Source organism: Oryza glaberrima, chromosome 6 (genome assembly GCF_000147395.1).
Source record: "Oryza glaberrima chromosome 6, OglaRS2, whole genome shotgun sequence".
Classification (NCBI taxonomy): domain Eukaryota; kingdom Viridiplantae; phylum Streptophyta; class Magnoliopsida; order Poales; family Poaceae; genus Oryza; species Oryza glaberrima.
The window spans coordinates 12,901,844-12,911,750 of record NC_068331.1 but is presented as its reverse complement, the minus strand read 5'-3'; the positions used below and the strand labels follow the sequence as shown (position 1 = coordinate 12,911,750).

The window sequence follows — 9,907 nt, the reverse complement described above, 5'->3', positions numbered from 1 at the left end:
TACTGACATCCTCCGAAATTTTACAGCTGTAGCACACAATAATAATGCTAATGTATTGTACGCATTCATTGCATACACACATGCATATCTTCTAGTGCACCAACATACTCCTACCTCTTAAAAAGTCAAGTTCATTTCTAGTTTCAGAATCGTAGCCATTATCAATGTTAATGCTTTATATATCATTAATTTGCTAGCTATAGGAGGTTACCTTGTCGTACATGTACAGAAGGGCCAAAAACAAGCACAAAGCTTAGTTATTCCGTGTTCCAATTCTGATTCATACATTCTCCTATAATTTGGACACATGAAGATCATACTAGAGCTTCCTGTTCCTAATTCTAACTCTGAATCATACATTCACCTACAAATCGGACACTAGAAAAGCTTAGTTATACCCAGTTCTAACTCTGAATCATACATTCACCTATAAAGTATAAACCACACCCAGCCTCTTGTGCCCAAATAGCACAAAGAGGCAAATAGGAACCGTCTGGTTATAATCACTGCAAGCCGGCTCTGTAAACTCGCCGGATCACACATCGGCCGGTTTCTCATCTAAAACAGAGATATTAGACGTGGAGACATAACAACTTTGAATTGGCTGCCAACAATCAAATGCTTCAGGAACACTAGAATGGACATTCTAGCACATATGCTCCCTCCATTCTTATAAAGGAAGTTGTTTAGAATAGCAACACGGTCTCCAAAATATAACTTTGATTTCTTGTTTCTATAAAAATATTTATTAAAAAGTGATATATGTATACTTTTATGAAAGTATTTTTCAAGAAAAATCTATTCATATAATTTTTACATTTTCAAATTCAACAACTAGAGAGTTATTTATGATTTATATTTTCAAGGTTTGACTTAAACATTGTCCTAAACAACTTTCTTTATGAGTACGGAGAGAGTATAGTGAGACACATGCGTGTCATCCGTCATTCTACTAGACATGGGAAGCATTTGGGATATATGCCACTGATTTCCACGAAATCTCTCTTCAGTGTTCTCCATTTATTTGACTGGGCTAAAAATTAATTTCGACAAGTACGAAATTAGGAACCCTCAAAATGAATGTCATGTGGGAAATTCAGTTCCGGAGACGAAGGAAGAAGGATGGCGCGGCGGGCGAAAGTAACGTGCGCGTGTCTTCGGATTAGCTGGAGATAGATTTATCTTCTGTCATTTATCTTGTGCTTGTCATTAGCTAAAGTCATTAGCCGGTTGTTAGGATTAGTATTTGCTATTTAAGGAGTTGTAGTCCGGATTATTAAGTTAAGAAGGAAATCAGTTAAATCTCCTCCTCCTATTTCCAATCTCTGTTCTCCTCTCTCGCCGCGTCTCTCCTCTGCGCATTCTTTCTTTCTTCCGCCACCACGCCTCGCCGGTGTCGCGGTCCCGGACAGCGTCCGCCGGTGTTCCCCAACTACCGCTTGCAATATGTGCCGAGTTGTGACAACTTGGTATCAGAGCAACGTCATACGCCTGTGATCATGTCGACTCCTCCTGAGCAATCTGCGAGTCAGAGCAATGTGCAGATGGCAGCCATCCTTGATGAGCTTAAAAAGATCAACATCACGCTCCAAGAACACTCGACGGCAATCAAAAGCCTTGAGTCCTCCAAGGGGATCATGAGACCACTACCGTCGCCTACACCGCACGCGGAAACACACGGTGACGCTCGGGTTCCCCGCTACTACAAGTGGGATTTTCCCTAATACGACGGCATGGCGATCCGGCAACGTGGATCAGCCGCTGTGAACAATTTTTCTGCAAGCATCGAACCATAGAGGAAGAGAAGGTTTGGACCGTAGCGTTTCATCTCCTCCGAGAAGCGCAGCAGTGGTACACTCACGTGGAACGCGCCTATGGCACTCCGCCGTGGCGTCGGTTCATTAGCGGGCCCAGAGAGTAGTCCATATAGGCCCAGGACTACCCTAGAATTTCAGAGAAGAGTAGATATTCAGTTTTATTGGCCCATCAGAAAAAGCCTGGCCCAATAGGCAAAAAAAAAACCCTAACTCTTGTTACTCCCGTCTCTCGGCCTCCCACTCTCACGCAGTCACGACGCACGGTGCACGCCCGCACGCACCACGCAGCCACGCACCGAGCCACCGACGCCGGAAGAAGCCCCGAGCGGCCGCGCCCCGGCCTGCTCGCCTTGGCGCCTTCCCGACTCGCGCGACGCGCGGTCGAGCCGCCGCGCCGTGTCCGGCCTCCCACAAGACCCGTGCGCGCCCCGCCAGCCACCGTGCAGCCGCTGCCTTCGCTCTGGGCGCCGGCGCCGCCAAGTTGTCACTCCGCGCCGCGCCGTCGCGCACCCGCTGCCCAGCATCCGGCCCTCCCGCCTCCCGGCCTCCCCCTCTGAACTCCGGTGAGGATTGCCTCTCTGGCTCTCCCTCAGTCCCTCTCCCCCTTCAATAATTAATCTCTTGAATAATATCTATGACTAGCCAATTAGGGATATAGTAATTTGTATAGATTACCACAAAATTGTGTGCAACAATAAACCTCATATGACATTTTTGCATGATTTGATGGTTCTCAGGAGATTGAGGCATGAAGAAGTCAAGCATTGCGTTACTTTTTCATAAGCATGAAGCAAAAAAAGTTTATACTATATCGTTTATCAGATTTTATATCGAATCATACTAGATTGCATTTAGATTTTTTTTGGCAAGGCCTACCCTGGGTTCAAATCCTGGTCTGCCACTGCGTCAGTTCATTCAGATAGTGGAGCTCCGTTTTGGGCTGCCGCTGCGCCACAACAAACTCGGTACATTGGCAGAGCTGCGCCGCACGGGGACAGTTGCGGAGTACCAAGGCCGCTTCATGAATCTCCTGAGCCGTGCTGGGGAGCTCACAGAGGAACAGAAGATCGAGCTCTTCATAATGGAATTGCAAGGCAAACTACTCATCGACGTTGAGGTCGAGGCCCCGGCGTCGCAGGACATGGCCATGAGCTTTTTTTTTTTTTTTTTTAGAGAAGGGTATTTTTTACCCGGACTCTATATCCAACCGGATATATGCAGCCATTTTAAATCAGGAACTTAGCCTATCAAATAGGGAACTTAGCCCTCAAATAACCCAATCTGAAATTCGCTCCTATGGAGATTTGAACTCAGGTTCTTGGGGTGCTACTCAGGTCACTGCAACCACCAGGCTACATGCCCTTTCAGAGCTTGGCACGTGCGTACGAACTCCGTGCCCAAACAGAGCACCCGAAGGGGCAGATGCACCCAGTAGCGCCACGGCCAGCTTTGTCTCCGGCGGGCGCGCCCAACCTCGGCGGCAACCAAGCGACAACATTAGGACCACGTGTTAACGACCAAATGTGGTAAATCATAGATTGGATTTGGAGTCAAAGCCAAAGCGGATTTGGAAGGAAATCGTTATTCTCGGAAATAGAGTGCGCGTCGGCTGGACTTCGTCGACTATTGTCTGCATCGGCTGACACCGAGTTGGATAGGGAAAAGCCGACGTAGCCGATTTCGGCACGATAATCATATAATCATTGCCGGGATTGGTTGAAGTGCTATACAAGTATTGCTAAGTATGGATTGAGTCCAAAAATGACAATTGTATCTATTAGTTAGGATATTTTGGTAGTTTCCTTATAGATATTTTCGGTAAGAGTCCGCTTAAGGGACTAGTTCGTCTTTTTGAGTTGTAATAAGAAGTGGAGTTGTGTCCGGCAAGGACATATTATGTATTATGGATATAAATATGACCCAATACCTTGTACAAAACAACATCATTTCAATACATTCTTGGTGCATCGCCACCCTTTTACTTTTCATTATTTTCGACGAGTTCTTGCTTTCGAGTTGAGCTGCATCAGTTTCGATCTCTGACAAGATGTAAAGCTTGTTATGGCGGCTTGTGTTATCGGGATTAGTGCTTACATCTTTATGACACTCTAATCATGTCCACGCAAGTCGTCGAGTTATCATATATGCTATATAATATAGATCGACCTTACTATGTGATCTCGTCGGCAAGCCTCTATCATCGAAAATAGCCGATAGGGTCCAATGCTATCATTGAATTAGATTATATAGTATATCCACCATCCCGAAAAGGCTCTCATTGGCTCGTCTAGACCTTATGTTTTTCTTTATGCTTAATGCTGTATCAGTTAAGTTTGATCTATTAAGTGATATCTAGAACCACAATATCTAGCCTGCTTCATGACTGTTAATTGGGATAGTATCGGAGTTTCAGCCGGTCTTACCTGGTTTAGTTATCTTGTTTCTTATTTGTTTACTTGATATACTGAATCTGCCCTTTATATCAAGACCTCACTTGGATAAAATATATCAAGCCGATATCAGTCTGTTAGGCTACCCTAACATTGAATTGATTCTTGTTTAGTATATTTAATCTATATTGATATCTTAGTATAAAGTAGTATCGGAGCACTAGCCGATACACGTTGGATTTGCCAATCGGCCATGCTATGAATATATATAGTCTTTGCTTTAAAATACCTTTAGACATAAGTGGTTTATTCTATCTCGGCATGCTGTCCGATCTATCCCAATCACTTGGTTTAAGCGTATTTCGAAGCCAAGATTATATATTATTGATGTCTACGGCCGATAATGTAGATTTAACCTTTTCTTTGCCATATCCGATCTGATCCATATCACATCGACCTGATATGAATGATACGTCATCGGCAATCCAGCCGATCGACTAGAGTTTATAGATTTAACTTTGGTTTCGTTGTTTCTTGTTGGTTGCAGGATCAAACCAACTGGCACGCCCTGAACCCAAAAGTAAGATTTAAGACCTGCACCAGAGTAAATCAAATCTCTCAGGCCAGTGTGTGTTTTTCGCATCAACACCACGACAGCAACACCTAAACCAGTTCAACAGGGACGTGCTCCACGTTGTACACTAACACCTGAAGAGATGCACTCGCATCGTGAGGCTGGTCTTTGTTTTAATTGTGATGAAAAATTTATTCCAGGGCATAAGTGCAAGCGCCTGTTTTGGCTTGGCGCGCCTTTCGCGGATGACGACCACAATGCGACGCCGGAGGCGAACGACGACCCCGGCATCTCCCTCTATGCCCTATCAGGCGTGAGACGATGCAACTCTGCATCTCGCTCCACGGCATGACCCTCATCACGCTACTCAACATTGGCACACAACAGTATTATATACGCATAGAAATCATCTAGAAATCATAATCACGAGATAATTACGAGTATCCAAATAAACAACGTAAAACCAACACCGAGTTAGAGTCAGCCGGTCAGATTGTCGGACTGGTCGATTTGACTGCACAACATATGCCAATCTGATCGACCACCACTGTGCTGGTCCAAACCAATCCCACTTCGTCAATTATCCACCAAATATAAAAAATCAATTATTTCACATACCAATTGTTCATCATAAAATAATAATCAAAACACAATTTGATTTCAGTGAAACAATTGTAAAGAATTCATATTAATTCTTCAGTTATGATATATAGGTTTTCCACATTCATCATACCATACTAGAGATAATATGTGTTAGGCTTTGAGACATTGGAATCATTGTTATGGTTATGCCTGTATGACATCGTCATGGTGAATGGAAGCATTGTTGTTTTGGTTCGTGATAACCATGTCAGGTACCTTTTGTCGTCATGGTGAATTTTACGATATGTTTTGATCGATTTTAGAAGAAACAAAACTCATAGTTTTTGCAATTACTCCTGAAATAGCTTCAAATTCCAACAATCTCATTCACTGTAGCTTGTTGGTACCAAGACTGAAGAAGGCGCGGGACAAGCAGTATTTATAAAGCTTAGCTATTGGTTGAAATTAAGGCGACAATGTGGCTATTGCCAGAAGTGAAAAGTGAAAACTGAATTGGCTAGCAGAGAGTGCAGTGGAGTTGGTAACGATCTTGCGAGCTATGCTTGATTCTGTAACACAGTTGGATTGGGGAATTCCTCGTCTAGTGTTCGATAGAAAAATCCTAAGTTGATGTGTAAACAAAACTCTCCTTTCCATTAAAAAAAAAAGGAAAAGCGCCCTCCCTTGTGATCTCTTCGAAGACGATGAATTTTATATGGGCTGGTTTTACGTTTTTCCATTGATTGAACAAATGAGTATGTGAAATATAATTGTTCATTGTTCATTGTTCAGTCTCTATATGCAAGTAAGAAAGAAGAATACAATAGAATCAAGACAATGTAGATGCTTATTCCCGCTTGCTCATCTCATGCCGCCATGAACATTTAGCTGATTATAGCTATTTTCTGTGCAACATGGTTGAGTTTGAGGTTTTGAGCCTGTTAATTGTCTCCAGTGGCTTGTACTAGCACTTTGTCAAGTTATTTAGAAGTAGGTGTTGGCCTTCATTCTCCGGTTGAGATAAATGCTTGATAGCATTCTGCATTATGTGGAACGTACATAATCCATGCCATTCTTCTGTGAACACTTCTTCAACAACTTTGCCCATTGCACTATCTTGGTTTGTGTAAATTGTTTGCAGTTGCTAGCCATTATGTGCTTTTACAAAGGTCTCAAACAACCACTTGAAAGACTCAAATGTTTCTCGAAAATGACACCAACAAAGACACCGAAAGATCTACTCTCTTTATTTGTTCCAAAAGTAGTTTAAAAAATGACAACATCATCAAAATGTGCATAGTCTATGATAATTTTAGCATCAGTCCAAAATATGCTTGCTATTTGCTCATCACAATCCATTTGCAAAGCATATTCGAAGGAAGAATTCTCAGCAATTTTGTCTTGAAAATACTTCAACATACTTCCGACTTAGACCATATGCCACCTCCCTCTGTTGCTTGGTACACGAATAATTTTTTTTGATCACGAAGGGTGTAGCTAAGATTAAATGATCCACCAACTTGACGGCTAGCTAGCTCATGTGCAGCTTTTGGTCCAATTCCGGAGTCATCGGTTAATTGTCTTAATTTCAAAAGCTTGCAAATCTGAAATATTCATTTCTGATGACATTAGGTGGAATGTTTCCGGTGGATAAAGGATGTGATTGTGGTCTAGAACAAGATCAGTCACCTCATAATTTCCTACTTCTTGGTCTAGTATAAGGCCAATTCTTACTTGACAACTGGTTCTAGTTTCAGCTCTAGGACATTTTATTTAATGATATCTTTTATCTTGTTTCCGATGACCCTCTTTTGAGCAAACATATCTAAATGATCTAACTTTACCATCAGACTTCCTCTTATTCGCGTACCTCTTCCTAACCTCCAAACCGATGTTACCTCCATAAGATTTCCAAAACTCCCAAGCCTCCATCTCATCCTAAAACTTCGTTCCAAGTTGAGGTAGTGTACTAGGTATCATCCCCTCTCTGAAAAATCACAAGTGGATTATTACTATAGAGAAAATGCGGCCATGCTTGAAGAATGACAAGTATAGAGTTGGTATTTATTTACCTGATGAACTCATGGTGCTCACCATCCGCCTTTTCATCCATCTCTCTTGTAGAAACTGACTAATCACCACGGCAAACACATGGTCTTCAAGTGGGTTCTTCTGCCATACCTGACCGATCACAAGCTTGTTGCATCTCAAAGCTAGGCTGTGAAGAGGTGACAAGAAAAAGGGCACAAAATCTTTTTGGAACTGAAAAGAGAAATGGAGGTGAAAAGGGTAGACGAAGAGAATTATGTAATTCTGGCGCCAAAACAGAGTAAAGATGCCATTTTTCCCTCCACGGCTCCATTACCGCGGACATTTTCGCGCCATAATGTGGCAACGCTAGCTCGGCCTCATTTGCTGGCTTGACTGCACGGACTAATGGGCTGGCCCATTATACTCTGTGTATACATGCATGAATGTGAGCCACTTATTTTTGCTGGATGGCGAGGATGGTTTGACTGCACCACCGTGCCTTCACCCCTCGAAGGTAGAGGATCCGAATCCTAACCTGCTACGTAACTACCTACGTCCCATAAAAAACTAACATCCCATAAAAAACTAACATGGTATCAAATATAACTCATCCTGATATAACAAATCTGGACATATGTCCAAATACTGTCCAGATTTATAGTGTTAATTAGAATAGGTCACATCTGGTTCTAGATTAGTTTTTTATGGGATGGAGGGAGTAACATCCAAGCCCTGCCATCATTGATCAACACACATGCATACAGCATATGCTACAGTAAACCGAAGTAATGTAGCAACATACACTTATCCAATTCTCTAATCTCCTTCGCGAACACCGACGCTTGCACTCACACCTCATTCCTCTCTGAGTCTAGACCCGATAACACTATCGACCGAAGTTTTCCTTCAAGAATTCTGACTCTAGTCACCTTCTCACATGATATCCCGACCGCACTGGACCTCTGATCCTGCCTGAGCATAGTCTCGGTCCTCATCATTGACCAAGGTTGACCTGAAGTCACCTCCACACAATCAGACAAAGCAACCGTTCCTGAGCACATATATCATAACCTGACTCATTAGTCACATGCACTTACACCAACATCCACATATCTTTTCAAATCAATTCATCGAATAAATCATTTGTAAAGCCAATTATTCATCACAAAATATTAATCATGACAATGATTTCACAATTTGTGCTTCGCGTGCTATCTCCTGTTTGCAATCCCCTGAATTTTCTTTAGCGAGAGCTATTTAATTGCTGCAGATTCCTTCTTGACTATTTAAGGTACTTAAATAGTGCTATATATCCTATTTTACTATAAAGTTATAACCCACTAAATTTTAAAACTTAAGATGTAAAGATACCAAATTATTATTCACTAATAATTATTACATCTTAAATATTATGCAAGCATGCTATATTATCTATGATTTATTGAATTTTAAAGCGTTAAAATGCAAGCATTTAGTTATTATTCTACATAATTCACATATTGTTTTAATATATCTCTTCATTATTTTTTATAATATCTTACATACCTATATAGTTTATCCTCACTTACTTAATATTATTTCTCTCCTCTCTTATTAAGTCATATCATATTAATTGTTTAGCCCTTAGATAATTAATACATGGTCCAAATTATCTCTCATTTTCTTCTCTCATTAAATCATATTCCCTCCGTTCCAAAATATAAGTATTTTTAGACTCCGGCACGGTCTCAGAGATACCACTTTGATCAACAATATCTATAAAACAAGGTGTTTTAAATAAAATGAGTTACATATTATGATAGTTTGTTTAATGCTAAATCTAGTAACATCAATTTTACATGATTGATCTTTTTTATTTTTTTTACAATTAATAGTCAAAGTTGAAAATGTTTGACTTATCAAAAATGCTTATATTTTGGGACGGAGTGAGTACTGAACTCCCGTAGCAACTCGTGGGGTTTCACCTAGTTATCCTATTAGTATTTGTTGATATTACGTGTCTTATGGAGACTATTAATTTTGGGGAAAATCACTGAAAGAAAATATTGTATTGTACTTGATGAGGTTGTAGATTACTTGCCACATGTTTTTTTCCCTATAAGTACGGTTAATCTGAAGAGTTAATTTATATATTTAAGGTGATTGCCTATTTTTCACTTCACTTTTCTCATAACTTAGATATAACCTAACACTTTCATCACTTCCGTCATTCCTAATTTAAAACACTTTCTCGTCTTTCCTAGATAAAAGTTCGAATATAGGATTCTCTAATATAGGTATAAAACTAATTTAGAACTGATAAACATTTACTCAATTTAAATTAGACACATTCAAATTCAAACAAAGATAAATTAAGAACTTCAACGTATAAATCCAAAAAAAAAATCGTACAGAAAAAGAACTTTCCAAAGAAAATGAACCGCGTGATGTATGCAATTTTTGGTTACTGCAAAACTAAAAAAAAAAAATCTAGCTACTAACATATTGCAAATAGCTTACCTGAAAGGTAGCTA

The 9,907-nt window shown here is 40.7% G+C and overlaps 1 long non-coding RNA gene across 1 annotated transcript; it reads left to right on the top strand.

The window, feature by feature from the left end:
- Positions 1 to 2,071: 2,071 nt before the first annotated feature.
- On the top strand, positions 2,072 to 3,244 carry LOC127776039 (uncharacterized). The gene is made up of 2 exons (XR_008018099.1): positions 2,072 to 2,380; positions 3,152 to 3,244. It is a non-coding gene; the product is annotated as an uncharacterized LOC127776039 (long non-coding RNA).
- Positions 3,245 to 9,907: the final 6,663 nt, after the last annotated feature.